This window comes from Hyla sarda, chromosome 4 (assembly GCF_029499605.1).
Source record: "Hyla sarda isolate aHylSar1 chromosome 4, aHylSar1.hap1, whole genome shotgun sequence".
NCBI classification, from domain to species: Eukaryota; Metazoa; Chordata; class Amphibia; order Anura; family Hylidae; genus Hyla; species Hyla sarda.
In genome coordinates, this window is record NC_079192.1 from 250,996,173 (window position 1) to 251,002,270 (window position 6,098).

General features: G+C 37.0%; 1 protein-coding gene across 1 annotated transcript in view; it reads left to right on the plus strand.

Moving 5' to 3' along the window:
* The window catches only part of LOC130369128 (mitochondrial inner membrane protease subunit 2-like), a 482,812-nt gene that overhangs the window by 160,910 nt on the left and 315,804 nt on the right, over window positions 1-6,098 (plus strand). The window lies entirely within an intron of this gene.

Sequence of the window (6,098 nt, forward strand, 5' to 3'; positions counted from 1 at the left end):
GTTAAAAAGAAGAAATTTACAAATCTGCTTAACTTTCTGCAACCAGTTGATTTGAAGAAGAAGAAAAAAATGTTTTCCACCGGTGTACTCCTTTAACGTCAGTAGGGAAAGTCTTCTAAATAAATTGACATGCTGCAAATTTGAAATTCACACAGGTCATATGTGCATGGATAATCTGTGGATTAGTTACTGCAGCATATGAATGAGGTTTCTTTAAAAGCCCACCCACATTGTTGATACTGTTATGCACTTCAGATTTTTTACACACAAATCCGATTTGGAAACTCTATAGCGTATATTCATGTGTTACCAAACCCTTAATTTATTATTTTAATAATTATTTTATTTCTTTTAAGTTTCTAAAGTAATAATTATGACTGAATTCTATTAAACCCATAGTTGTTATGGTATAATGGTATTTCAGCAGTACAAGCTGCATCTAATAATAAAATTGCACTGAAATCCACACTATGGTGTCTCTGTATTATTCAGAATAAATACAACGTTTTGCTTTAACGTATTATTGAGACATGGTTCCCAGCACAAACTTCCAATTGATCATTTCATACTTGCAAATCAGCCCGAGTGTAGTGGCTTAGGTAAAATTTTATATTCCAAGCTTTGCCAGGACTGATTAATAATGATTTATTTCATTACTTTCGTGCTGAAGCGTTCACAGCTTACCTGGTGTAATAGGACTTTCTGATTTTATTTCAATATGTATTTTTATGCCACTGTACAGATTCCAGTTGAATGGGTTGTACGCTGGCTTTGCTTAAAGTGCAATATCATGATGCACTAAGCTAAAATCATTTTAAGATGGCTTAGTTTTGATTAGAAGCAACATCTTTAACACAAGTTGTATATCGCAAATAAAAATACACATATCAAAGAAATCAACTATATATAGACACAAAGTAGGTAAAAATAAATATATAAAAAATTATATAGAAAGCTTCAGGCAAAGCCGGATAAAAGGGTTATCCCACAATATTAGAAAGAAAGGTAAAGAGCATATAAAATCAAGTAACATTTCAATATAAATGCTTTAGTAAAAGTGGTTCTGTGCCAAGATACCTTTCATTCTGTAGTGGATATGAGTATGTTTACTGCATGCAAATACAATTGTTGTTTTTGAGCTGAGGTTAAAAAAAAATCTGCTGTATTTAACACAAAACACTTATATTGACAGGTGCTGAATGACAAACATCCTGCCAACTTTATTCTGTAAATATTTCTTAGGCTGTTTCCTCTTGGTTTATAAATTATTTATTTATTTATTTATTTTTTTGCCCAAACCGCTGCACATCATTTTTTGGGTCAAAAAATAAAAAAAATTAAACACAGCGGCCAGATGTAAGCTGCAAGTTAATAGAGATTTATGAAGCGCCATACTCACTTGGCTTTTTTATTTGGCATTTTTTTCTCTTCTCTTTGGTATTGTTCTGCAATTTTGGGCTCAGTGGCAGTTTTTCAAAATCGCATATTAAGACTATGGTGTTTTTTCACTGAAATATAAGTCCATGGGAGGGAAAAAATGCCAATAAAACGCAATGTGAGTAAAAAAAAAAAAAAGGTGAATACAGGAACGAAAAAACTGGCAGGAGAAAAAAACGCAATTTCCACACAAAGGCAAACACCAGAAAAAACGCAAAAAGGCAGATTTTCTGGCGTTTTTGTCTGCAATTTTATGGGCCAAAAAAGCGCTGGCAAAAAAAAAAAAAGTAGAAACCTAGCCTGAGATTTTTATTTTGATTTGGTCTTTAGATACTGTAGGAATAGGAATGTACAAAAATTCTGTTTTTTATTCTGTGAAATACAAAATGGCCTTCTCAAGTTTTTGTTGCTGCTTTTGATGCAGGTTTTTTTTTTTTTTTTTTTTTTTTGTACCAAAGTCAGAAATGGATCCAACAGGAAGTTTATATTTCCCATGGCTCAAAAAAAAAAATAAAAAATTATAATATATATATATATATATATATATATATATATATATATATACACATATATTAATGAGAATGTCAAGCAACCTGTATTCTGTTCCATTTTGAGAGAAGGAAGCAAAACTTCAATACTGAGTGCAGTGTCTAGGTATCAAAATGGAAAGAATATTGCACTTGTGTCTGGCCTTAGATTTTAACTGAGCATCCAAATTAAATAATTATACATTTAAATGTATACTGGGATATCTTAGGGTGCACCTTCATTCCATTTTGACATTTTAGGAAAAGCAGCCAAATCAGTTCTACAGGCTGAAATAAATCGCAGTTGGAGTGAAAGCTTTCTGTATTTTTCCGTCAACAAATAATAAACTGAAATTTATGGTTGAAGCATTCCGCCTGCTTGAAACCACCCCACCCACCCATGACATACTAATATGAACTATCCCTAAAATCTACACTAACTGTAGTGGTGTGCCCGAGCCGCTGTTGGGGTACACTTAAAGAGGGCATACCCATGAGATAGAATGACTCTTGAATGAGAAAAAAGGAGGGGTAAGGGTGGGGAAACGCTGTGAGCAACGTGAGTGGAGGAGTGTTCTGCCTGAATAAACCCACCCCACCCACCTATGACATACTAACATGGACTATCCCTAAACTCTACACTAACTGCGGCTAGTAGTGTGCCTAAGCCGCCATCTGGGGTACACCTAAAGGGTAAAAACAGCATACATAGGGAATAATAATTTATTTAGAAAACAAGTGATTTGACAGCAGTGATCATTTTATTCTGAGGATCATGTACATAAGTAGTAAAGCAACCAGACCTCCATCTGCCTAATCGTTTAACTATGTGCGCAGGAACATTGTTGCTGGATGCTGAGGATGCCGCCCCTATCCTAAATGAGTGAGCTGAAAATTTAGAGGCATCCAGACCCAAAGCTTTGATCAGGGAGCGGATGTGGGAGATGAAATTGCTAGTGTGTACGGTTTGTCGGGGAAAGGTAATAGGGGATCGGACTCTGATGGATTATTGCGAAATTGCATATATTCTCTGAGCACCACAACTGGACACCAATCGTGTCCAGTAGTAAAATAAGGAACTACCGCGCTGCCCAATGAGGTTTTGAAGGAAGTTAGTGTGAGTTGTGCATGCTCGGGAAATAACTGCAAATGGCCCACTTGGAGTGACACTTTAGCCGCGTTACTGCTAGTGAGTTCCCCTGGTCGGAGAAAGCCATAGAATGCTAAATAAATAGCTGCTTTCAGAACCCTACTACGTAACAGAGCAAACAGATTTTTGTCTAGGAGAGCGGAGAGCTTTCTGAATAATGACCCTGTAATTGGTAACCTATGAGGTGTGACAATGGGTCTAGCCTTTTGAACACCCCGGAGGATGGTACGTACCAGGTGCGCAGAAAAGATAGATGCTCCCCCAGGATTCTCTAATGATAAATGGTGCTGCCAAGTACTGCTTTATGGTATCGTGACTTAAAGGGGTTATCCAGGAAAAAACATTTTTTTTATATATCAACTGGCTCCAGAAAGTTAAACAGATTTGTAAATTACTTCTATAAAAAAATCTTAATCCTTTCAGTACTTATGAGCTTCTGAAGTTAAGGTTGTTCTTCTCTGTCTAAGTGCTCTCTGATGACACGTGTCTCGGGAAACGCCCAGTTTAGAAGAGGTTTGCTATGGAGATTTGCTTCTAACTGGGCGGTTCCCGAGACACGTGTCATCAGAGAGCACTTAGAAAAGAACAAGCTTAACTTCAGAAGCTCATAAGTACTGAAACGATTAAGATTTTTTAATAGAAGTAATTTACAAATCTAATATACAAAATGTATAACCAATCCTCACGGATTCTACCCCAAAAGATAAATAATGATGTTTAAATAAAATATAATATCATAGGATGCTTTAGTTAACAGTTTTTATTCAATATATAAAATAATATAGATTAAATAGTATGTTGCACTATATATACTCTGGCACAAAATATAAAAAGGATGAAGAAAACCACTGGGCCCTAGTGGTGACACACCCCCTATATGTAAAAATCAGAAATGGTGAAAAAATAATGTAGAATAATGTCCAGCACTCTGGTGATCTTATATGTGAGATCTAATTAAAAGATTTCGGTCTGAAAGATTGTTGAAAATCTGTGAAAATTATTAAAAGTCCTTTGCTGAGCGATGTTACAGTCTCAGCAAAAGGTATTGTAACAAATGATGTATCAGTGCTGTTGTAACTTGTAACTGGTAAATACAGTTTCTTAGTTGAGCGCAAACAGATAGTACTGCTGGTAGTATTGCTCACCTGCTCCTGTAGAACTCTGCATATGATGTCCTCTATGTGTACCACGTGCGGAGGCGTTGGTAGAAGGTATCTCTGCTGGCATACCTTTGGATACCTTTGTGGGTGCACTTGGCAGAGCGTCTCCCCTGACCTCCGTGCTGATCTTACAAAGCGGGTACCGCTGGATGGTATGGCGTCCCTCGTGGTGTAATGAATGGAGTTCTGGGCGGGTGAGCTGATGGATCTTTCACAGCAGGTTCTCAGCTCAGATCGTGGCAAGCATAGAGAAAGTCCGGAACGGATTCAAAACTGAGGTTTTTCCGGTCTCAGTCTTTTCCAGGTACTGGTGCCAGATGAGTGCCAGATGAGTGCGATAATATAAAATTGTCCTAGACGCGTTTCAGGGTTCTATTGCAGGTAACGCACGACCCTTTCTTCAGTAGGGATTAAAAGCAATTATATGTCACAGCTTTTCCTATGGGTCATTTTTATATGGTGGTGCACATTTGGATATAATTACATGTGGGTCAAAACAAAAAACTGGCTTGGACTACATACCCCCTATGAGGATAGTATCCTAATTCACGTTATCTATGGCCCAATTCACATTGAGACATGGCATTTCTCATGTCTTGATTCACATTCTAAAATAAGAAATTTAATTAAATCATACTAATTACTAAAAAAGGGAGAGAGCAGCTTAGCAACAAAAATATACAAAGACAGATTATAGTGTATATACATGCAAGTAGAATAAAAATAAATATTTGAAAATAAAAATGAAAATGAAATGTTTGTCAGCTGTAGCTAGATTTACATGTATATTTTTGTTGCTAAGCTGCTCTCTCCCTTTTTAAGTAATTAGTATGATTTAATGAAATTTCTTATTTTAGAATGTGAATCAAGACATGAGAAATGCCATGTCCCAATGTGAATTGGGCCATAGATAACGTGAATTAGGATACTATCCTCATAGGGGGTATGTAGTCCAAGCCAGTTTTTAGTTTTGATCCACATGTAATTTTATCCAAATGTGCACCACCATATAAAAATAACCCATAGGAAAAGCTGTGACATATATTTGCTTTTAATCCCCACTGAAGAATGGGTCGTGCGTTACCTGCAATAGAACCCTGAAACGCGTCTAGGACAATTTTATATTATCGCACTCATCTATAAAGTGTGAATCTGGCACCAGTACCTGGAAAAGACTGAGACCGGAAAAACCTCAGTTTTGAATCCGTTCCGGACTTTCTCTATGCTTGCCACGATCTGAGCCGAGAACCCGCCCAGGGCTCCATTCATTACACCACGAGGGACGCCGTACCATCCAGCGGTACCCGCTTTGTAACATCAGCGCGGAGGTCAGGGGAGACGCTCTGCCAAGCGCACCCACAAAGGTATCCGTTCTGCCAGCAGAGATACCTTCTACCAACGCCCCCGCACGTGGTACACATAGAGGACATCGTACGCAGAGTTCTACAGGAGCAGGTGAGCAATACTACCAGCAGTACTATCTGTTTGAGCTCAACTAAGTACAACAGCAATGATACATCATTTGTTACAATACCTTTTGCCAAGACTGTAACATCGCTCAGCAAAGGACTTTTAATAATTTTCACAGATTTTCAATAATCTTTCAGACCGGAGTGCTGGACATTATTTTACATGATTTTTTCACCATTTCTGATTTTTACATATAGGGGGTGTGTCACCACTAGGGCCCAGTGGATTTTATCACTTTTTATATTTTGTGCCAGAGTATATATAGTGCAACATACTATTTTATCTATATTATTTTATATATTGAATAAAAACTGTTAACTAAAGCATCCTATGATATTATATTTTATTTAAACA